We start from the raw sequence: 26,271 nt of genomic DNA on the forward strand, positions 1-26,271 counted from the left end.
GAAAAGGAAAGTCAAGGCAACACAGAGCAAATACAAATATTGCAGATACAGCAGACATGAATTTTTGAGGGTAATAATAATTTGTAAGATAATCAGGGTATTGAAGTCTATCAAGTCGGGGTTGAGAAGAAGTGAGACTAAGCCGGGGTGGTGAGGGCATCCGCAGCCAGCACAGGGGTTTTCGATAACTAGGCATGACCAAACATGGGGAAGAAAAAACATACACGAATCTCAGATCATATTTCACTTGGGAATCTGAGAGTCATAAAACCTTTGCATTTTAAAGCTGGAAGGGACTCAGTTCAACACTCTCATTTCGCAGAAGAGGAAATTGAATCATGTTCTGCTAAGTTATACAGTATGTATTCCATGCTTGCAAAAATTGCAAGCAGCTTTTCAGAACCAGGCTTACACACCAGATAAAACATATATTGGTCTTCCTCTCTAATCTCTCTTTATCCTTCTATTCAATTACTTTCTATTATTATTTCTTTTATTTTAGTCATTAATACACTGTCTTCAAATTTTCAAGTTAAGTACCAGGCATTGGAAATATCCTCACCAAGTTCATGATCAAATAGGTGAAAAAGATAATACAAGAGACAATAACAATGCAGGAATGTAAGTTAAATAAAAGGGGGTTAATGCATGATTCTATGATTTTCCATTAAAGTGACACTCAGCCATTCTCTAGACATATGGAGAATGTGATGTTGAAGCTGAATCCTAAAGCACTGGTAGAAGTTAATCAGATTTTTATAAAGAATATGCAATGGAACAAGTGTTTTATTTCTATTAACATATGTATGTGCAAAGGTAAGAGGTAGGAGAGAGACTGTTATGTAGGTACTGATTTAACCACAATAATCTGAATGAAGTCTATTCTATTTAGCAAACTTGTTTTTCTGTCTGTATTTATTCGACAAGTGATCACATTTTGCCTCCTGATTTAAATACACCTATTTGCTGATGATACTCCAAGTTATATCTTTAGCCTATACTTTTTGCTTGAATCTCAGACTTGTATATTTCCAACTGCTTACTCCACATCTCCATTTAGAAGTCTAACAGACACTTTTAATATAATATGTCCAAAAATAAGATCTGTGATTCCCTTCCAAGCCATTACTTACTGAGAATTCCCCACAGCTAGTTGCTGAAGTAAAAACCTTAGAGCCAGACTAATTCCTTTCTGCTTCAATCCAGAACTTCTCAAAGAATCTCACTCAACTTTCACCATCTCTGCTGTAACTATTATAATCCAAGCCAAAAGCAGTAGCTTCCTAATAGGTTTCTCTGTGTCCCCTCTTGTCCCTTCCAATCTATTCTCATTACAGCAGCCAGATAAAGCCCATGAAAAATATGAGTTTCTGTGTCATTCCTTTGCTCAAAAATGCTTCAAAAGGGTCTCGTATCACCTAGAGTAAAAGCCACAGTTCTTACTATAACTGCATGACCCTCTGTGATCTGGCCTTAAGTTATTTCTTTGCCCTAATAGCCAGCTCCTCATCCCTGTTCTCACTCAGGCCTATCCATATGGTCCTCACTTTTCCTCAAACACAGCAGCAGGCACATTCAAGCCCCAGGATCTTTGCACTTGCCATTATCTCCACTGGGAATACACTACCCTGGATATCAACAAGTTTCACTCCCTTGTTTCCTTCAACTCACAACTCCAATTTTACCTTCTCAGTGAGAGGGTCACTGTATACTGAGGATTTTTCACAGTCCACTTTACTTAAAATATATTTTACATGTGTATATTGTTTTTGCTTTTATTTGGATGGGGGAATGTTTTTGTTGTTTTTGCTACCATGCACTAGAATGTAAGATCTATAGGAACAGTGTTCATTTCCATTAATAATTGGTTCTCAGAAGTTGGTACAAACCAGCTTTAAATTACCATTCCTCATGGACATCTGTGATGAGAATAGGAGAAAACTGCTTCTGCCTAAAGGCACTTTCCCATCATTAGAAATTCCATATTGGAAGTGCTTTAGAATAAACATAGATTTTTCATCTCTCTTGAAATGCAGACTCTTAGGAATAAAAGCATATCAAGTTTAATGAATTATTAATGCATTAGCAAAAGATCATTAATTGCTTATTTTGCTTCCACGAGAACTTCCTTTAAAAAAACTACTAAAAGTGGGGTTTTGAAGATGGAGAGAAGAAAGGGATAACTTTTAAAGATGTAGGAATACCTGGGTCAAAGAGACTGGATTGCAACAGGAATAAAGAAGCCAGGAAATATATAGTCATATGGATAATGAAAGAGTATGGTTGCTATGTTGTGTATGACCATTTTACCTCTGTGGTTCTAAATCACCTGGAAGCGTAGGACAGCAAGGGACTGAAATGATGGAGAAGGACTTGTTACTTCTCAGGGTGGAAACCCCAATGAAAACAGGGGAATTCAATGCATGAAGTTTACTTTGTATATCAGTAAACTGGGAATCAGACTTTGTAGGTTTTTATACTGAAAATCTGAGTTATATAATACTGTTAAACATCTAGTTTCATATATAGTGGACAGTAACTACTTCAAGTAGAAAAAGGAATCAGGGTACTTTGAGAATCCAGCTATTCATTGGTGGTTTATTGGGATACATTTCACTGTCCCCATTGGTGACACCAAATTACATACAGTTTATACTTTTAACCATATTATAACATGGATACTCCACAGTGTGGCGACTTTGCAGTAATATTTGGTAAAGGAATCTTATCCCATAAAATCATTAATCATTGTCTGGTTTACAATAGTTATTGTTTTATACACATGTAGAAATATGGTCTCAGAAGATGTAGAGCCAGTTCTATTTTACTATGACTCTCTGAAAATAGAAGCTAGAGAAAGTCAGCATAGAATGGATACAAACAAACTATTTATTTTGTGTTTAGCAAATATGTCACTATTACTCCTAAATGGCATGCAAAAGACAGATGGGCAAAAAATACCGTAGATTACAGATATAGTTCAAGAAATAATTTTTCAATAAGAGTATAAATGTTCATGTCTTTCTCCCTCTCTCCCTCCCCTCCTCCTTCCTCCCCTCCTCCTTCCTCTCCTCCCTCTTTCTTTGTTTCTTTCTTTGTTTCTTTCATTGTTTCTTTGTTTGTTTGTTTCTTTCTTTCTTTCTTCCTTTCAGCTCTAGCAATTAGGCATAGCTAGTGAGTAAAAGTGAAGCTCTTAAACTTCTATGGACCCCCACTCTGATGTTTAAAAAATTCAGCAGGCATTGTGAATTGTACATTTTGTGTAAGTTTCACATTTTATGGAAAAGAAAAACAACAAGAAATCATTAATATTTGAGATAAAGAAGTCAGAAATAACTGAGGGGAAGCAAAATGTAGAAACACCAGAGATGGGGAAGTTTAATCCAAACAAGTTAACAATTATTAAGGAGTCTCGCTTGAGCAGGACAGAGTCAGCATTGTAGGGGGCATTGGTTGAACTAAGGATTCAGGACTGATTAAGAACAGCTGTTAGAGGGAGGAGCTGAGAACTACAGAATCACCCTATGTGAATTCAATATAATTGACTCAGATTATACCAATAGCCTCAGCTACTTTCTAGCTCTACAAGGCAGCTATTTCTTTTAGAGATAGAATTAACTCTTTCTGTCATTAATTTCTTTGATGTCCTGCACAATTATCTCACAGTAGCTCACAGGTGTGTCTTTGTTGGAAAACATCCAGACTCATTATGAAATACAACAAGAAACAGCACAACTCAAAGCAATTTGGAAACAAAATCAGACATTTCATCTGCCCCCTTTTCCCCAAGAAAATGCCAGAAATTAAAAAAGTATAAGTCTGAGAAACTTCAATACCATAGTTTATATTTGTAATATGCTTTGTTTCCAAGACTGTAATAAATCATTTTGCATTATGAATATATCACATTCCTACTCAGACTCCATGGGGGATAGGTAACTATTTGGGGTGTTTTGGTACTCTACTTAAGGCATCATTGAGACCTGGAAAAATCTGAATTTATCTTGTGAGGATTATGTGACATAGTACTTCAACAGAGAATACCTACACATTTGCTCTCAAAATGATAAATAAATATTGTGGATATCTAAAAAGAATTCCTAAAGACTATGCCAGTTAGAACAATTTAGCAAAACATAATTTGAAATTAACTAACACTTGAAAGAAAATTTAAAGCCAATATTATGCACAAATATAGCAGAAAAGAAAGCTCATACAAAAAAGTATCTTCAGCATAGAAAAATGTATTCACAATTAAATAATGACTGCAATTATTTGGAAAAAAATTGTAATTTTTTTAAGTTCTTCAGAAATAAGAGAAAATAATGAAGAGCTCATTTCATTTATTATATTTATTTCAGATTTAGATTCAATTTTTATATGAAGCATTCTGTACTAGCTTTAATCATTAGAAATAGTATAGAACAAGACAATAATAAAAAATGTTGTATGACTTCAGCAAAAAAAAAAAAAAAAGACAGATATTACTAGGTTTCTGTAATGAACCAATTACTGCAGTTGAAACATGTCAACTGCTATATTCCCCAAGAAATTAATGCTCATATCACAGGGTTTATAACCAAATTGTGAGGCTGTAACACACTCCTCTACATCTACTCCTATACCAGTGGCCTGATTCATCACCTTTTACAGTAAATTTGTACTTTGCTTCTTACTATTTTCTTGGCACATATAGAAAAGGGCCTTCTTGAATAATGATAAATAGTATTTAACTGGTGGCAAAATAAGAGTATTTTAGAGGAGTGATTCTCAAACTTGACTATGAATACAAATTGCCAGGAGATTTTGTTAAAATGCAAATTGTGATATGAGTGTCTAAGGTGAGGCCTCTGAGTCTGCATTTCTGAGCTGCACCCAGGTTGATCCATCACCGCACTATGTATGGCAAGGCTTTGGAACTCAGTTGCTCTTGACCTTTTCTTATCTTTGAGATTGTTTGCTTAAATACACAAAATTGCACATTGCCTCATTTTAAGACAATGCTCTGATATATATATATATATATATGTCAGAAACAACAGAGGTAACATCTACAAAGAAGAAAGTGGTGACCAAAACACTTTGCCTTTTTGTAATTCCTCCTTGAAGCCAGAGAACACCTTAACTAGAATGAACCCATAACAGGAAGTGACATTAATGATGTTACATGTGAAACCTTCACAACACAGACTTTTCCCCTGGTTTCTGATGACAGTCTCTATCACCTTCTCAAAATATCTGTGGCAAAAAATATTTTGTTCTAAACTTTGACTATCATTGTATAATATAATGCCAATTTTACCATCAAATTTCAGATTTATATTTACAAAATATTTTTAAGGATGGATCTACTGATTTTTTTGGTTCATGTTGGCACTTGCATTCCTCAGGCCTATTATGTGTTTTATACCTTTGGACTCTGAAAAGTCATATTCAATTGCATTAATTTCTGTGATTGTACAAAATTCATGATATGTACAAACTGTTGTGGTGATCAATGGTTAGGATACTTTGTATTCCTTTCCATAGTTATATACAAAATATTGGACACTGCCTAACTTCTGCAATAATATTTGCTAATGATCAGATACTGTAGCATCCTCACTGACAGGATCAACAGATACTGCATCAAAATAGCTGCTGATACTAAAGAAAGCCAGAAAGTGTTATATATACACTCAGAAAAATATGGATTATGAAGTAGTGCAGAAAGAAAATTATATGAGCTCACATACTGATTGTAATTGCTAGCCCTTCAACAATTCAACCATCATCTTAATATTTAGGAGAGTATAAAAATAGCAAAGGCAAACTTCCATGCAAATAAGTCTTCTTTTTTCCCTGTCCTCGATTTTTCTATTGCATTGCATTTGAAGCCCTAAGCAAAGCATCATCCTTATCCAATGTGCTAAGAAATTTTTACCATGGAATAAGAGTACAATTGTAACAAAATGCAGGAACACACAATGCCAACTACGATCCAAGCCATGATCACTCTAAATTAAATGACCCTGGGACACCAAAGGCACTGTCTACAGAACATCAAAGTAATTGCTTGTGAAGACTTCACGCACACATTGCCAGGAAAAGAGATACGCAGGATCTCTCCAACTGCTTGCTACGAATGAACAAATCTCTGACCTCAGATAACAGACCTGAGGCACTATAGGTGAATGTTCCAGCTAGAAGAAAAATGAAGGTGTGGGTAAGAGTACAATACATGTAATAGAAGGGAAACTTACAGATGTCATTTCCATCAGGCAGAAATGATGAAGGTAAGTTGCTGATTATTGTAAATAGTTTAATAAAAGAATGTAGTATAAGCTGAATTAAGGAAGTAAGTTAAAACTAAAAAAAAAATTAGAGAATGTTTTCTAAGATTAGCCAAAAAAAAAAAGGAAAGAAAGTTTTGTTTTTCTAAAGTGATAGGATGAGAAAATTACACATGCAAATAACATAGCCATTTTGTTGCTAGACATTTATATGTGTATCATTTTAAGCATCTGGAATGATACAAAACAAGTTTATTAATGTACCACTGAAAAAGCCCAGTTCAGTGATAGAAGCATCAGCATTATACTATTGGAGAACTAGTCAAACTTTATACTATGCACAGGAAAACAGATTCATTTCCGCTATGATCTGTTTTGGATTTTAACATTTTCCATATCTCTGTTACAAAAGCTGGTCAAGATGTTCCAGAAAGGTAGACACTTTAGTGCTAGAAAAAGAACTTAATACTTAATGTTATTCCATCTAATTAAACTTTTTTTTAAGCTAGCAAGATATATTAAAAAAATAGCCTTAGATCAAGCAAGGATCAATACAAAGCCTAGTATTTATTTAAGATAGAAGTTCATTTTAATGTTGAATTAACAATATTTTATGCTGAGTTGAGTTGAATGTGGAGAATCTCTTTGTGCTGCATTTTCCTTAATTTTAATTGCCCAATTAGCTGGGGCTGCCTTGTTCACGGTTAATAGGAGCAAGCCAGATCACTTTAGTAAGCAGTTCAGTGGTTAGGTCTGGCAGTTTCCTCATGTGTAACATGAAAGCAAATTACCCTGCACTCTTCAGAAACAATATCATAGGGAAATCAATGTCTAAAAATCTAAAAGTATAGAATATAAAAGATTGATGTTGACTGCATTACTATTTTACTCACTATTTTGCATTATTTTCTCAAAGAACATTTTGAAAGAATACACCTCATCATTGTAGGTCACTTAGATGAGAAGCTTTGTGAAAATTACTACCTCCTATGGAAAATAGAGTCAACGTATATAAATATTTTTAAACTTTATGAATTTCTGAAGGCAGCAGAGAAATTGAGCCTTCTAGGCCTGCCCCAACTGGGGCAGCTTCCATGCATAGCATAAAGGGACTCAGGCATGGTTATGTAAGTAGTTACTATAGAAGCTTTCTCATTGAGGAAACATCCCTTACATAAACAGATTGCATTGAAAAACATTTTTTTTTTGGTTATTTTAAAAAACTGTGATGCCACTTATCATTTTTGACAACAAAGTGTATTAAAGGGAGTAGAGACTTTTGCCTTCTGTGGCTACAAGTGAAAATGTTTCTATCAGATTTTGCAATATTCTTGAATTCTATATGCATCCCAGAAGACTGCAAATGAAGGCAAAAAAAAAAAAAAAAGGAAGAAAAGAAAATGCAAACACATTATATTAAGAACCAGAAAAGTATATACTTTTTCTTAAGTGGAACTAAATTATAACAGATCAAAAGCCATGAAGCACAATAGGCATTTAGTATGTTTGTTTGTTTAATGACTAAGTGAATGTTTTTACTAGCTTGGTTTGAAAGTTAAGATAGAAATAAGATAGAACTGATTTTAATTATTATTATTATTATTATTTTTACATAAATGTACTGCATCAGAACATAAAGACACTGGGGCAATCAATGCTTGCACTACTAACACCAAATGCAAAAAGAAGTATCAGAGAAAGAAAAGCTCATGCACAATCTATGAATATACAAATGATTTTGAAGCTCAAAGTGTAAAAGTAAAACATAAGAAAAGGAAAGGCGGCAAATGAAAAGAAGATTGCAGAAGACGTTAAGACAAATAACAAGACATTTTTCAAGCATGGAAGGAACAGAAGGTCAGTGACAGAGAGAGTGGAGTTTCTTACAGATGGCCAGAGCAATTTACTGACTGAAAAGACAGGCATTGCTAAAACAAAAATCAAATGAGTTCATTGCCTTCCTATTCTCAGAGAGAACTTGAGGAACAGAATCAGAAATAGACATAAATCTCAGAGGAATGAGGAAAAAAAATACCAAAGGAGGACTGTACTGAAACAAGTGCTTAAAAATAAAATCAGTGATTTTTTACAAGAACTAAAAATTGCTTATATCATTAACAAATGTTATTTTATAGTTTTTAATTTTAAATCAATTAGGAGTTTTTGAAGCAAAAGTGTAGCAGAATCCACCAGTCTCTTTCCCCAAATTTGTGAGGTAAGTGACTAAAATTGTGACAGTATGGGATAAATAGGATGTCCAATCGGAATCCGTTTCCCAGTAAGAAAAACAGCATTTGAAAGCAGTATCTGTAGGGGTCCCAAAATCTATATCAATCACAATGAAGAGAAAGTCATCAGGTGATTGGGGCTGAGGTTACCATCACTTCTGTTATACAACAAAAAGCAGCCCTAGAAACAAAAAGACTTTCTCAGTAGAACAGGCTAGACTAAGAAGAAAATTCAACTTAAAATACCTACATATCATCACAGCAGCACTTTCATTAAAAGAAATAAGGCTAAAATAAATGCATCCAGTTAGGTCAGGACTGTAGTTCCTACTGCTCAACCTCTTGGCTCACTAAACTGAAAATTTAAATGTACAATTAGTCCTTGAGTTACAGCACATCCTGGTGTAGAGTTAGAGAGCCAAAAAATTTTTCATTAGTGCTTCTTTGGGAACAAATAGCATAAAATAAGTAAATAGGATGGAGGTCAGCCTTGTAAGAGCATAACCAAAAGAGTAGACTGTTCCAGATGTAGAAGAAAGACACACTTTTGAAAAAAGTGTATGGCAAGAAGAAAAATACTTTAGTGTCTGTTAGACATTATCTGATTTGTGCTTTTTTTATGACGGATATAGCTATGAAGAGGACCAAAATATTTTCCTCCCAGTTTGTAACTTTGTGACATATATACAAGATGGGATGATGGGCTGGTTAATTTTATGTGTCAACTTGTCTGGGCCTGGATATTTCTGCAAGGGGTTTTTGGGTGTTATTAACATTTAAATCAGTGAACTTGAGTGAAGCAGATTACCCTTCATTATGTGGGTGAGCCTTATCCAATCAGTTGAAGGTGGAACAAAGACTACCTCTCTTGAACAAGAAAGAATTCTGCCAGCAGACTGCCTTTGGACTTGTGTTACAATTTTCCTGAGTCTCTAGCCTGCCAGCCTATTCCATCTGATTTTGAACTTGCCAAGCTTCCACAATAACATGAGTCAATTCCTTAAAATTAATCTCTCAGTAGATAGACAGACAGTACATATATGCATACAAAAATAGTAGATAGATGTTAGAAGATGATGGATAGATGATAGATAGATGATAGATATAGACAGACAGACAGACAGATAGATGATAGATAGATAGATGATAGATAGATAGATAGATAGGTAGATGATAGATAGATAGATAGATAGATAGATAGATAGATAGATAGATGATAGATAGATAGATAGATAGATAGATAGATAGATGATAGATAGATGATAGATAGATAGGTAGATGATAGATAGATAGATAGATAGATAGATAGATAGATAGATAGATAGATATCCTGTTGGTTATGTTACTATGGAGTACCCTCCTAATATAGATGACAAGGTTAAACAAACACTGCATATTAGTATGAGTTTTAAATCCCTTTGAATAAACCTGGCCTTGTGAACAGTTATGGTCCAGATGTAAGTCATGATGATGGGACCTGTCTAAATGAGTTACCAAGTTAACTCCTTTACTCTGAAACCCACTCCAATTACTGATTGGCCTGGGAATGAGATTATTTCCAAAAGTATGGGCAACTTGAACACTTCTTGAAACCCTAGTCAACTAAGGTTGTGAAGAAAGTGTATTCTACAGAGACCAGAGTCAATTTCAAAGAGTGATGAGGATTCGGAGTGAGAAACTAAAGGGATCATGCAAAGAGAGAAAATGCAGAGTCCACAATATGAGGGAGTAAGAAGTGTTAGCTCTTTGTTCTTTTGACAGTAAACGCCAAGCGAAAGTGATGAATGTGGCTCAATAATCTGGTCTTAAACTGATCCACATTAGGAGTCTTCTCCAAAAGGTTGGAAAGTAGGTGAAACAGAGCCTTGGGATTCTTCTAGAACAATGATTCTGAAATAACAAAATGTATCAAGATTTACTCAAGGGGGACTTTAAGTTAGTAGTTCTTAATTGAGATCTAAACTTGCATAATAAAAAAAGGAAGATAATTTGGTACAGGTTTTTGGTGGTAGTATTTCACTTTTTAAGAACTTTTATTGAGATATAATTGACATACAATAAACTGCATATATTTAAAGTGTACAATGTGATTTTTTTTATTAGTAATGTTTATATGGTAATTCCAATCTCCCAATTCATCCCATTCCACCCCTACCTCCCTGCTTTCTCCCCTTGGTGTCCTTATGTTTGTTCTCTACATCTGGGTCTCTATTTCTGCCTTGCAAATCAGTTGATCTGTACCATTTTTCTAGGTTCCACATATATGCATTAATATACAATATTTGTTTTGCTCTTTCTGACTCACTTCACTCTGTACGACAGTCTCTAGGTCCATCCATGTCTCTACAAATGTTTCAATTTTGTTCCTTTATATGGCTGAGTAATATTCCATTGTATATATGTGCCACATCTTTTTCCATCATCTGTTGATGGACATTTAGGTTGTTTCCATGACCTGGCTATTGTAAAGAGTGCTGCAACAAACATTGGGGTGCATGTGTCTTTTTGAATTATGGTGTTCTCTGGGTATATGCCCAGTACTGGAATTGCTGGGTCATATGGTAATTCTATCTTTAGTTTTTCAAGGAACTGCCATACTGTTCTTTACAGTAGCTGTATCAATTTACATTCCCACCAACAGTGCAAGATGGTTCCCTTTTCTCCACACCTTCTCCAGCATTTATTGTTTGTAGATTTTCTGATGATGCTCATTCTGACTGGTGTGAGGTGATACCTCATTGTAGTTTTGATTTGCATTTCTCTAATAATTAGTGATGTTGAACAGCTTTTCATGTGCCTGTTGGCCATCCATATGTCTTCTTTGGAGAAATGCCTATTTAGGTCTTCTGCCCATTTTTTGATTGGGTTGTTTGCTTTTTTGATATTGAGGTGGATGAACTCTATATATTTTGGAGATTAATCCTTTGTTGATTCATTTGCAAATATTTTTTTTCCCATTCTGAGGGTTGTCTTTTCATCTTTCTTATAGTTTCCTTTGCTGTGCTGAAGCTTTAAGTCTCATTAGGTCCCACATATTTATTTTTGTTTTTATTTCTAGGAGGTGGGTCAAAAAAGATCTTGCTGTGATTTATGTCAAAGAGTGTTTTTCCTATGTTTTCCTCTGGGAGTTTTATAATGTATGGCCTTATATTTAGGTCTTTAATCCATTTTGAGTTTATTTTTCTGTATGGTGTTAGGGAGTGTTCTAATTTCATTCTTTTACATGTAGCTGTCCAGTTCTCTCAGCACCACTCATTGAAGAGGATGTCTTTTCTAGATTGTATATCTTTGCCTCCTTTGTCACAGATTAGTTGACCATAGTTTATCTTTGGGCTTTCTATCCTGTTCTATTGATCTATATTTTGGTTTTTGTGCCAGAACAATATTATCTTGATGACTGTAGCTTAGTAGTATAGTCTGAAGTCAGGGAGTCTGATTCCTCCAACTCCACTTTGTTCCCTCAAGGTTGCTTTGGCTATTCGGGGTCTTTTGTGTCTCCATACAAATTTTAGAATTTTTTGTTCTAGTTCTGTAAAAAATGCCATTGGTAATTCGATAGGGATTGCATTGAATTTGTAGATAGCTTTGGGTAGTATACTCATTTTCACAATGTTAATTATTCCAATCAAAGAAAATGGTATATCTCTCCATTTATTTCCGTCATCTTTGATTTCTTTTATTAGTGTCTTACTGAGGGTTGTCTTTTTGTCTTGTCTATAGTTTCCTTTGCTGTGCAAAAGCTTTTAAGTTTCATTAGGACCCACTTATTTATTTTTGTTTTTATTTCCATTACTTTAGAAGGTGGGTCAAAAAAGATCTTGCTGTGATTTATGTTGAAGAGTGTTCTTCCTATGTTTTCCTCTAGGAGTTTTATAGTGTCTGGCCTTACATTTAGGACTTTCACCCATTTTGAGTTTATTTTTGTGTATGGTGTTAGGTAGTGTTCTAATTTCATTCTTTTACACCTAGCCATCCAGTTTTCCCAGCATCACTTATTGAGAAGGCTGTTTTTTCTCAATTGTATATCCTTGCCTCCTTTGTCATAGGTTAGTTGACCATAGTTTATCTCTGGGCTTTCTATCCTGTTCCATTAATCTATATTTCTGTTTTTGTGCAAATACCATATGGTCTTGATTACTGATTGGCAGTATTTCTTTATGATACAGAAGAAGTTACTTGAAAATAATGGATTACTAATTTAGGGAAATAAAAAATTGAAAATAAAACAGAAAAAAATGCACAAGAATAGAAAATATATAAGAAACATATAAATGTCATATTAGAACTAAAAGATGAAAGAATAATTCTTGTCTTAGACATTAAAAGAAGAAAAAAAGAAAAGACAAAAAAGGAAAGGAATAAGGCATAAGCCGTTTCCTTCAATCATGAAGTGGAGAAAAGCTAACCATTAACCCTAAAATCCACAAAGGACTATTATGTGAAGGAGAAAATAATTTTGATTTATACCATGAAATTTGAATATTTATTTATTAAAAGTAGCTAGCATTACTCTAAGTAATAAAAGCAGTAAATAAACACTAAAACACTTAAGAAAATCAACTAAGTGATGACTGTACATGGCATGATATTTTCTGTGTTTTTCAACTACAATCAAGAAAATGAAATTTTAGTTTTAAAATAAAGTTGACCATAAAAATAAAATTTTAATTAAAATATTCATAAAAAATTATTTTTAATATTTTGCATTTCAAAATGTGTAAATTATGGTTTAAATTGTGTTCATTGGAAACAATTGCCTGAAAAGCATCTCAATGTTATGAATAAATTAATCATTTAACTCTAAAGTAAGAAAAAAATAGCAAAGCAAGTTTAATAATAGAAACAGAAAGAATAATAATGAGTAATGTAGAGATTAATAAATTATAAAATTAAAATATACCCAAAACATATTGCAGAGCAAGAACTTTTATATTTAAAAAATGTTCAGAATTATAGTTAGATAAGGAAAACAGGAAAAGTACATGCAAGAATAAGAAAACATTAAAAATTGTTATATTTTACTTGGCAAATTTATGCTCACATATATAAAAGTCATAATAAAATACTTCATATTAAAAATGAAGTTAGAGAAGAGGGCAGACAGCAGTATCAAGCAGTATCATCAGTATTTTGTCTTGTGGAACTGAAAACCACAGCCACAGAAAGAGAGAGAAAATGAAAAAGCAGAGGACTTTGTACCAGATGAAGGGACAGGATAAAAACCCAGAAAAACAACTAAATGAAGAGGAGATAGGCATCCTTCCAGAAAAATAATTCAGAATAATGATGGTGAAGATGATCCAGGACTTTGAAAAAAGGCTGGATGCAAAGATCGAAAAGTTTACCAAAGACCTAGAAGAATTAAAGAACAAACAAACAGAGATATGCAACACAATAACTGAAATGAAAAATACACTAGAAGGAACCAATAGCAGATTAACTGAGGCAGAAGGGCGAATAAGTGACCTGGAAGACAGAATGGTGAAAATCACTGATACGGAAAAGAATAAGGAAAAAAGGATGAAAAGAACTGTAGACAGCCTAAGAGACCTCTGGGACAATGTTAAACAGGCCAACATTCACATTATAGGGGTCCCAGAAGGAGATGAGAGAGAGAAAGGACCTGAGAAAATATTGGAAGCGATTATAGTTGAAAACTTCCCTAACATGGTAAAGGAAAGAGCTACCCAAGTCCAGGAAGTGCAGAGAGTCCCAGACAGGATAAACCCACGGAGAAACATGCCAAGACATATGGTAGTCAAAATGACAAAAACTAAAGACAGAGAAATATTATTAAAAGCCATAAGGGAAAAATGACAAATAACAAACAAGGGAACTCCCATAAGGTTAACAGCTGATTTCTCAGCAGAAACTCTGCAAGGCAGAAGCGAGTGGCAAGATATATTTAAAACAATGAAAGGGAAGAAACTACAACCAAGAATACTCTACCCAGCAAGGATCTCATTCAGATTCGACAGAGAAATCAAAAACTTTACAGACAAGCAACAGCTAAGAGAATTCAGCACCACCAAACCAGCTCTACAACAAATGTTGAAGGAACTTCTCCAAGTGGGAAACATGAGAGAAGAAAAGGACCTACAAAAACAAAAACAAAACAATTAAGAAAATGGTAATAGGAACATACATATCAATAATTACATTGAATGTAAATGTACTAAATGCATCAATCAAAAGACACAGACTGGCTGAATGGATACAAAAACAATACCCATATATATGCTGTCTACAAGAGACCCACTTCAGACCTAGGGACACATACAGACTGAAAGTGAGGGGATGGAAAAAGATATTCCATGCAAATGAAAATCAAAAGAAAGCTGGAGTAGCAATAGTCATATCAGATAAAATAGATTTTAAAATAAAAATTGTTACAAGAGACAAGGAAGGACATTACATAAAGATCAAGGGATCCATACAAGAAGAGGAGACAACAGTTATAAATATATATGCACCTAATATAGGAGCACCTCAATACATAAGTCCAATGCTAACAACTATGAAAGAGGAAATGCAAGGCAGAAATAGAGACAGAGATGTAGAGAACAAACACAGGGACACCAAGTGGGGAAAGTGGGGAGGGTTGGGGGGGATAAATTGGGAGATTGGGATACCAAATTGTACACTCTAAATATATGTTGTTTATTGTCTGTTAACTGTATCTCAATAAAAGTTCTTAAAAAAATGAACTTAGACATTTACCAAAATAATACTATGAAAACAAAAATAGATTATTATCCATGAAAGATATCAAAATGCTAGAAAATTTTAAAAAATGAATCCATAAAGATTTAAATGAGATCTCTTACATTTTCATGAATCTAATAATTCTTATTTTAGTTAAACTCATTCAAAGAAAGCAAAAAGGTATTAAAGTTCCCAATAGTTTTGTAAAGCTTTTATAAGCAAAAACAGTGCAAAAGAGTAAAGATCACTCTCACTCAGTTTACAGATATTCTTAATAAACTACAAGCAAATCCAGCCAAAAGACACAAACCATAATCACATAGAACTTATTTCAAGTGTTTAATTTTATTCCAGAAAGTACATTACTATAATTCACCATTCTAGTGGGTAAAAGGTGGAGAAACTATATGTCCTACAGAATTGCCAAAAATGCATTTGATAAATTTCAAAATCTGTAATTCCTATTTAAAATTACAATAACAGTGAGTAGAAAATAATTTTAAATTACATGTTATTATTTTGAAAAAAAAGAAGGTAACAGAAAGAGCAGAGACAGAGAACCCACTTCAGCCTAGTGTGAAGACTCACTTGGAGTGAAGGCTCATGACCATGGCTAGTAATGCTCTCAAGTAAGTGTCCCTCCTGAGTCAATTTGACTGCTAGATTATGCTGGGGCTCACATCTGTTTAAAAATATTTTCTATTTTTCCTGAACCTCTTTCCAATTTCTTTTAGTTGAAAATTTTACAGTTAAACAAAACCTCATAAATATATAAATAATTGGCTATTATAAAGAGAAAAACAAATTGTGGGAAAACATCTGTAGCCTTTTTGCAAAGTGTTATCTAATTTAAAATAATAGTAGGTCATTCTCTTAAAAATACAATGTCTCAAACTAGGTAATTGGCAAGACAATGGCTGATCTGCATTTGAACACCTGTTCAAGACAAACAAGTAAAAACAATGAGAAATCATTTTTACTAAATCAAATTTGTAATGATTTAAAAGTCATTTAATTCCCAAAACTGGCTGTGAAATAGGCACTCTCATGCATTCAAGATGGGTATATAAATGAGTACAGCTTTTATAGTAAATAACTGGGCAGTATAAAAAGATGGTAATTTTAATTTTCTAATGTGACTCAATAAAATAAAATATTTGCAAATTATTTTAATCATGGCTATATTTATATGAACACAAATCTGAAGTTAAATCTCAATTTTGTGCAAATGGTTAAAAGGTGGAAATATTGTATAATTCTTTCAGAAAATTAATATGGAGACATTAAAAATTATGATTTGAAATATTTGTAATGCTAATGCTAAAATGTTAAATAAAAAAGCATGATACACATATATATAAAATATTAATATGATAGATACTTCAAATCCACATACACAGCAACATATACACATGTATGTATATACATAGAGAAATATGAGAGATATGAAGATTAAATATGACTGAGAAGAAATATGACTGAAATCTATGCTAAAATTTTAATAGTGACTAATTTTGCTTTTTGTAATTTAGGGTGATTTTTGTAATTTGGGATGGTTTTATCTTTATATTTTATATTTTCTGATTGTCTAAAATAAATATAGTTAAAATAAATAAATGACATAATTTTTTTATAATTAGGAAAGCAATTTGAAGTTGATTTTAATAAAATACATAACCTTTGAGATGGTAATTATTCCTTTGATATTTGACCCTAATGAAATATTTTCAAGGAAGTTTAAATATATATTCAAAAACATATTCATTAAAATATTATTGAAAAAAAGGAAAAATTGTAATTAATTTTAAGGTCTTGACCATGGAATTACCAACCATATGATAGCATGGGCAAAGACGATTTTTCCACAGTATGTTATGGTCAAAAGGGGTTGTAGATGGGTGGAAGACTTGACTGCTTATATGAAGCCCACCAGTAAATGTAGACCTTGAGGCTTCATTTGGACAACTGTATAGGGAAAAGTTTTCTCCACATTGTAGCATCATTATGGTTCAGGCCATTTTCATTTTGTCCCTAAAATTTAGAAGAAGCTTTACCAGGAGATATGGAAGAAGTAAAAACCAGACCACATCCAAGCCTTGCACTCCTAGGTAAAACAGGAACTAAAATCATTTAAATAGTTGATCCTTCACCATATGCTAATCAAAGAAACTGCAACAAGTTTAAAACACAAGAAAATTGTTTCACCCTGGAGAAATATCTAAAATTAGGAAAAAGAAGGATGAAAGAATGTCACAAACCCAAGCCTGGGACTGGGAGTACAGAGGTTGACTAGAGCCATCTTCCTCTTCAGCTGAGCTCAGTGTTTTTGAAATTACTTAATTTAACTTTCTTTTAAGTCCCCACTCCTTGTAATTTACAATCATTAATTAAATAAAAAATCCATCTCTGGAGAAAAATGAAGGATAGAAATATTGTTGATTTCTAAAGACATGGGGTAAACTTGCAAAATCCCAGGCTCAGTTTCTTCAAGTCTAGAGTGGGACAACAGTAGTCCTCACTGTTTTTGTTTTATGGAGGTTAAAAGCGACACTGAATATGATGACCCAACACTGTCTGACACACAGTGGTTTTCACGATTTTGTTATTATGGTTAACCTATTGCATACACACTGTCATAAGGCCAGCTTCATGGGCAAACAATCTGTGCAGTCATACAGGAGATCACAGTCAGAAAAATTCCCATGCTTGACGTAATGATTTGTTGTCACAAACTTGAAATTCTTAATTTTTTAGCAGGGGCTTCCAATTTTTATTTTGTATTTGGCCTCACCAGATATGTAGTTGGTGCTGGTCAAATTGAGAATCACTTGGGGACTTCCTAGGTGGTGCAGTGGTAAACAATCTACCTGCCAATGCAGGGAACACAGATTCGAGCCCTGCTCTGGGAAGATTCCACATGCCATAGAGCAACTAAGCCCGTGTGCCACAAGTATTGAGCCTGTGCTCTAGAGCCTGTGAGCCACAAGTATTGAGCCCATGTGCCACAACTATTGAAGCCCAAGTGCCTAGGGCCTGTGATTCACAACAAGAGAAGCCACTACAATGAGGAGCCTGTGCACCACAATGAAGAGTAGCCCCCACTCACAGCAACTAGAGAAAGCCCGTGTGCAGCAACAAAAACCCAACACAGCCAAAAAATAAATTAAATAAATAAATTAAAAAAAAAAGAATCACTTGGCTTTATCAGTGCAATTTAATTGTTTTGACTTGTCATTGTACTATTTAACAGATTCTCATTCTCATATACTCCATGGCAGTTAGGGACATTTATGGCTGCCCTATCTACATAATCTCTATACTGTAAGGAAACATGTGATACATACAGGGTGCATTATGGATTCAATCTGATTTCAATAAAGCACCACCTTCACTTTAGTCAAAATGATTTGGAATCATCCTGAAGATTTATGTTGATTTTTGAAAATGACAATTTACAATTTATAACATGGGATTATGTATGTTGAAAGCACTTTGTAATCCACACAATGTTATACTAAAAGTAATTATTTAATTAGTTACAACATAAGAAAGGTTTATGCAGTTTCGTATGGCAAAACAAGACACTTGCAAATGTCATTAAAGGAAGTCACAATTGTACATGCTTCTGCAAAGTCATAAAATTGGATTCTTATTAGTGATAGAGTTGACTTTCATCACTTAATATCTACTCCTCTGTTGTTTTATAGAACCCACTTTTTTAAAAAGCAGAATTCAGTAAAGGGCAGAACTTCTTATCTGCCTCATTTAAGTTGTAAAGGATCAAGATCAGATTTTTGAATTGGATCTGACAAGAAATTGATGGCAAGTACAGAAGAGAGGCGTATTTAGTTCTGTTAGAAATCCATAGTGAATGATTTTTTAGGGCCTTCTTTCTAGGTCAGCACTTTCAAACAGTTTTTCAAAGTTCCAGATAAAATGTGCTGCTAACATTAAGATACTAAATGGTATTAATCTGAATATTTTTTCATATATATTCCATACACCATAGCTGTGAATTAATATCTATATCCCATAATCTGTTTTTTTTCAATTCCTCAGTGTATGTAAATTATAAGCAAGATGTGATGATATTTGAACAAATAACCAGAGTGACAAGAATTTTTCTGGCAATTCCCAGAAATAATCAGCTATAGAAATTAAGCAACAGCTATTCACTAGCACTATCATAAGGGTGCTACTTCCTTAAAAACAGAAAGTAATAGATGGATAAAAACACTACCACACATATTGCACCATTTTTTGCCTACCATGTTTCAGATAAGTAACAGTAATATTAAAATGTTTATGAAGTGAATGTTCAATCCGTGCCTACAGAAGCAATCTGAATGAGCTAACCAATGGGGTTAAATGAGTAGATTGGCCTATGTTAACACCTTACAACTGACTTACAATAGATGCTTCTGTATGAAAATTGGCAAGTGGGTGAATTTATAGGCAAAGAAAACAAAGATATGGGATTCAATTTTTAAAAGTTTACCATATGACTGCTGTATTCAAACTACAGTGAAATGCAGTATGATGTTTAGAGGATTGGGAACAAAATATGAACAAGAAATATCAAAATCTGGAAAGGTTTTAAAAAATAAGGCAATATTAAACACAATATTTTGGGAATACTCTCAAAATAGTGCTTTAAAAATTTTTAAAATAATGCTTTATATATGTACATATATACATATATATGTATACATATTTATGTATATATATAAATATGTATTTTATATATATATAAAAACAGGATCACTTTGCTGTATACTTGAAACTAACACATATTGTAAATTAACCATAAATCAATATAAATAAATAAGCAAATAAATAAATATGTATACTCAAAAACAACAACAAAAAGGAATAGCATTCTTCATATAGGTCTTTTATCATTATTTCTTTGTTTCTAGTTTTATTTCCTCTCTCTACTTTGACAAGAGTAATGTTCTACTTCTATTTCTTGTTATCATTAATATATATAAAAGCTGATTGTCTTGTATACTTATTTTATATCCAGCCATCTTACTAAATATTTTGTATTCATTCCAACAGATTTTTTCTATTTTTTTCTTTAATTTATTTATTTATTGGATTTATTTGTTTTTATTGGCTCTGTTGGGTCTTTGTTGCTGCACAGAGGCTTTCTTTAGTTGTTGAGAATGGGGGCTACTCTTCATTGTGGTGTGTAGGCTTCTCATTGCAGTGGCTTCTCTTGTTGCAGAGCACAGGCTCTAGGGGTGTGGGCTTCAGTAGTTGTGGCAGATGGGCTCAGTAGTTATGGCTCACAGGCTCTATAGCACAGGCTTAATAGTTGTGGCATACAGGCTTAGTTGCTCCATGGCATGTGGTATCTTTATGGGACAGGGCTCAAACGTGTGTCTCCTTCATTGGCAGGCAGATTCTTAACCACTGCTCCACCTAGGAAGTCCCCAACAGATTTTTAATTGAATTATTATATATTCTATATATGCAACCATATCAACTCTTGGCAAAAACATTATTTTTCTTATTATTCAATATTTATGCTTATTATTTGATTTTCATGTCTTATGCCATATTCTGTAAGATCTGATCATGCATAGGCTACTTTCAACAGTTATAGTAGTGACTACCCCTTTCTTATTCCGAGTTGACAAACAACATTTTTGTATTTCTTTAGTGCTGTTGCCTTTCTTGTTTGTTTGTTTTGGTTAAGATTTTATTATATTTCCTTTGTTTCCATCTACTCCTATTTTCCTTAGTTTTTTAATTAGTGGTGCTGGATAAAGCACATTTATTTTTCGTTTCTGTTGCTAAATCACGTGGATTTTTCCTTTGAGATATGTTGAATTTTTAAGGGATGGTGATTTAAAAAAATGTCTCATTACATAAGAAAAATGAAGTTGAATCCCTGACTTTCCTTATATAAAAAAGGGCACTGCGGATGATTTACTATATTAATATACATGATAAAAGACATAATAAATCAAATATAGAATAATATTATATAACTCTGGAACAAAATAATCTACCTAAAGAAAACCTACTTTTTAAGATAAATGTTCATTGATATGAAGATAGCAAAACTAAGGATATCAGTTTCATGTAGTACATAATAAAGTCAACAAATATGAACATATTTGTAATAAAAAACAAGGCATCTTTGTTATAATCCTTTTGGAAATAAATTTGATAGTATTTAGAGAAATAACCTATACACAAATCTGACAATTCAGCAATCTCAAACCTAGTTATGTCCAGGAGAATTACTGATTACTGAGTGTACATACACAAACTGGTTCATTGTAGGTTTGTCTATGCCAGTTGGAAATTGGAGGCAACTTAGTTTTCCATTATTAGAAGAGATAGGAAAAGTATTGTGGTTGCTTATGGTAAAATACATGGTAAAATTTAAAAGCAGTGAACTAAATGGATATATGAAATGGATGGGTCTCAAAATCAATTGAATTTTAAAAGGATAGAACATTAAAATGAATTTATAGAAAAAAGCAATTAAAACATACACATTTAAAAAACACTGTATAATTTTTGTATGTTTCCCAAATATGTGACAGATCACAATGTACAAAAAGTCATGTGTGTAGGCGATAAGCAGGAGGATCTGCTTAGCTTGAGATCAGAGGTAGGGAGTAGGTCCCTTTCTACAAAGTTTGGACAGAATTTTTATAAAATATTTGAGTGCTATTTATTTAGTTAGTTGTGTCTTTGGGGAATTCTTTAAAACTCATATTAGTCTTATAAAACAATTTTAAGAATAGTAAAAATAACTCATATCTGCAATCCTTCATTATTTCAGAGTCCCCAGTATTCAGAATTTTACCGTATTTGACTTCATCAATCATTCATTAGTCACTCATCAAACCTTAGTACTTCAGTATTTCCTAAGAAGAGCACTATCCCATAAACTACAATACAACCATCAATACCAAGAAAGTAACATTAATTTAATACTACAATCTAATTTATAGATCCCACTCAAATTTTGCTGCTTTTCCCAATGGCCTTTATAGATCTAGAATCCAACAAAAGAGCATTAGTTGCATGTAACTGTCACAACTCTCTGGTCTCCCTCAATCAAGAAGAGTGTCTCAGACTTTTCTTGTTTTTCATAACCTTGACTTTTTTTTTTTTAGAACTTTTATTGAGATACAGTTAACATACAACAAACTGCATATATTTAGAGTGTAAAATTTGGTGTCTCAGTCTCCCAATTCATTCCCTTGACAGTTTTTTTTTTTAAGAATATAGACCAGTGGTCTTTAAAATGTACCTAAATTTGAGTTGTTCTGCTGTTTTCTCGTGATCATATTCAATCAAGATAAGCATCAATGTTAGGAATACCACAGAAGTAGTGCTATGTTCTCAGTGTATCACTTCAAGAAGTACACTCAGTAGTTTTCCCTGATTTAGTCAATCCGCACAGTGAGAGCGGTGTCTGTTTACCCAGCTCCAAGCTGTTAGGCTTGGTCTTCCAGGTTTTGACAAAGCCCAAACACTTCAGGCCCCTGGGTGGATTCATTGTCTCACCTCTGGGCTTTTGCTTTACACAGGTCTCAAACATGTCTGACAAAAGTGAATTAAAGGCAGAGTTGGAGCATAAGAAGCAGCAGTTAGCCCAAATCAGAGAGGAAAAGAAGAGGAAAGAAGAAGGAAGAAAGAAAAAGGAAACTGATCAGAAGAAAGAAGCCGTTGCTTCTGTGCAAGAAGAATCAGATATTGAAAAAAGGAGAAGAGAAGCTGAAGCATTGCTTCAAAGCATGGGTCTAACTCCAGAATCCCCCATTGTCCTTCCTCCTATGTCTCCATCCTCCCAATCTGTGAGCACACCAAGCGAAACTGGAAGCCAAGACTCTGGAGATGGTGCAGTGTGATCTAGACAAGGACCTATTAAACTTGGAATAGCTAAAATTATGCAAGTTGACTTTCCTTCTCATGTAATCGTCACATACACAAAGGAAACTCAGACTCCAGTTATGGCTCAACCCAAAGAAGATGAAGAAGAAGAAGATGATGTAGTCACTGCTAAACCACCTATTGAACCTGAGGAAGAGAAAACTTTAAAGAAAGATGAAGAAAGTGATAGTAAAGCCCCCCTCATGAGCTGACTAAAGAAAAAAAGTAGCAAATCTTGCACTCTGAGGAATTTTTATGTTTCTTTGACCATTCTACAAGAATTGTAGAAAGAGCTCTTTCTGAGCAAATCAACATCTTCTTTGGCTACAGTGGAAGAGATTTGGAAGACAAAGAAGGAGAAAATCAGGCAGGTGCTAAACTGTCATTAAATTGACAATTTTTTGACCAATGTTGGTCAAAGCATCGGGTTGTTAGTTGTTTGGATTGGTCATCTCAGTACCCAGAGTTATTTTTGTGGCTTTCTACAATAACAACGAAGATGCTTCTCATGAGCCTGATGGTGTGGCCCTTGTTTGGAATATGAAATACAAAAACACTACTCCAGAGTATGTGTTTCACTGCCAGTCAGCCATTATGTCTGCTACATTTGCAAAATTTCATCCAAATCTGGTTGTTGGTGGCACATATTCAGGCCAAATTGTGCTGTGGGATAATCATAGCAATAAAAGAACTCCAGTGCAAAGAACTCCACTGTCGGCTGAGGCACAGACACACCCTGTATATTGCGTAAATGTTGTTGGAACACAGAATGTTCACAATCTGATTAGTATCTCTACTGATGGAAAAATTTGTTCATGGAGTCTGGACATGATTTCCCATCCACAGGATAGCATGGAATTGGTTCCTAAACAGTCAAAGGCAGTTGCTGTGACATCTATGTCCTTCCTGGTTGGAGATGTCAACAACTTTGTTGTTGGGAGTGAAGAAGGTTCTGTGTACACAGCATGCCACCATGGAAGCAAAGCTGGAATCAATGAGATGTTCAAGGGACATCAAGGACCAATTACTTGCATTCATTGTCATGCAGCTGTTGGAGCAGTGGACTTTTCACATCTTTTTATCACTTCATCATTTGACTGGACAGTAAAACTTTGGACAACTAAGAATAACAAGCCTTTGTACTCATTTGAAGATAATTCAGACTATGTTTATGATGTTATGTGGTCACCCACCCACCCAGCCATGTTTGCCTATGTGGATGGCATGGATAGGCTGGATTTGTGGAATCTCAATAATGACACAGAGGTGCCAGCTGCCAGCATTTCTGTGGAGGGTAATCCTGCTCTTAATCATGTAAGATGGACCCATTCTGGAAGAGAGATTGCCATGGGTGATTCTGAAGGACAGATTGTTATATATGATGTGGGAGAGCAGATTGCTGTCCCCCAAAATGATGAATGGGCATGGTTTGGCTGAACACTTGCAGAAATTAATGCAAACTGAGCGGATGCAGAGGAGGAAGCAGCTACCGGAATACCTGCTTAGCTCCTGGAAAGGGAATATGTAGCCTTAGTGGATTTGGGGAAGACTCTAAGTAGATCCTAGAACTATTCACATGCTTCTGTCTAAATGATAATTAAAAGGAAATTTCATGGATTAAACTGTGGATTTAATTCAGCAAGGAAATCTTACAAAGTCCTTTTTTATATAACATGCATCTTGTTTTGGATTCATTTCATTTTTAATACAGCTGATTGACTTTGCAGAATGCAGCCTTTTCTGAGTTCTTATACACAGGTTTATATTTGGTATTCTTTTGAAGGCTTTTCAGCTTATAACACTATATACAGTTATTTCTAAAGCACAGACTAAATAAGTTCTACATATTTTTAAATAATTACAATTCCCTGTTATACTGATAATGTTCTCACTAACCATAATATATAGGAACATTGCTTATTCTTAGCTATAGTGTGGATACGTCTATCCAGTTCCATTCTGATACTCTTTTTTTCTTTATAATTCATGTGATAACTATAAATAAAAACAAATATGCTTTAACTTTTCAAAAAAAAAGTACACTCAGTCAATTTATAATGACTTGATTTCAAGGTGTATGTATGCCAGCTTTCTCTACTACTAAGTGTTAATTATTAGTTGGCATTCTATTAAAATGAAGAGCTTAGTATTCTACAGCATTATGTAATTCATATATTTATTCACTTATTTATTTATATAACTAAGTGCCATGGGTGAATTGTAGCCTCCCAAAAATTCACGGGCTGCCCCTTAGAATGTGACTGTATTTGGAGACAGGATGTATACAGAGGTAAGCTAAAATTGGGTCATTACAGTTGGCCCTAATTCATTATGACTGGTATTCTTATAAGAAGAGGAAATTTGGAAATAATCATGCACAGAGGGAAAAACATGTGAAGGCCTGGAGAGAAGATGACCATCTCTAAACAAATGAGGTAGGCCTAGAGAAGAGCCTGCATGGTTCTCAGAAGGAACCAACCATACTGACACCTTGATCCTGGACTTCAAGTGTCCAGAACTGTAAAAAAATAAATGCATATCCTTTAAGTCACCAAGTCTGTAGTATTTTGTCATGTAAGCCCCAGCAAACTAATATACCAAACACTCATGGATTTGGCTCTAATATGATACTATTATTTAATTTAGTCCTTAAATTAAATCTCACATTTCAGATTTCATCAGTGGTAGCCTCTTAAAGCTGGGTTCTGTGTTTTTTTAGACAACCTCATTCATTGAATACTTTCTTAATTTGTGCCCCAATAAGGTTTTTAGGCCCATCTTATACTTTTCTTGACTTGGACCTGGAAGTCCTAGTTCTTTCTAATGGAGATCTTACTCCAAAACCATAGTGTTTGCTTATCTATGCACTGGGTTACTGGCATATTGCTACTCCCGGGACATTTGTGTGGATACAGCAGACTGGAAATATATCTATATGTGTACATCATCACTCTCTTTCGCTCCTTCTTCACACACACACACACACACACACATACACAATATATATGTAAATATGTATATATAAATATATATACTTATTTTGATAAGTATTATTTTCTTTATGAGAAATCATAAAGAAAATAATACTTATCAGCAGCCTCCAAGATGATCCCCAATGATATACCTCATCTTGGTCCTCACTCTACTCTCTGGGATCATGGACC

At 33.9% G+C, this 26,271-nt stretch overlaps 1 pseudogene across 1 annotated transcript; it reads left to right on the forward strand.

Annotated features, from left to right (window-relative positions):
• The first annotated feature begins 22,649 nt into the window (after positions 1–22,649).
• On the forward strand, positions 22,650–24,736 carry LOC130835746 (cytoplasmic dynein 1 intermediate chain 2-like; annotated as a pseudogene). The gene has a single exon (XR_009049022.1). The product of XR_009049022.1 is annotated as a cytoplasmic dynein 1 intermediate chain 2-like (transcript).
• The last annotated feature ends 1,535 nt before the right edge of the window (positions 24,737–26,271 follow it).

This window comes from Hippopotamus amphibius, chromosome 14 (genome assembly GCF_030028045.1).
Source record: "Hippopotamus amphibius kiboko isolate mHipAmp2 chromosome 14, mHipAmp2.hap2, whole genome shotgun sequence".
In the NCBI taxonomy this organism is placed as follows: domain Eukaryota; kingdom Metazoa; phylum Chordata; class Mammalia; order Artiodactyla; family Hippopotamidae; genus Hippopotamus; species Hippopotamus amphibius.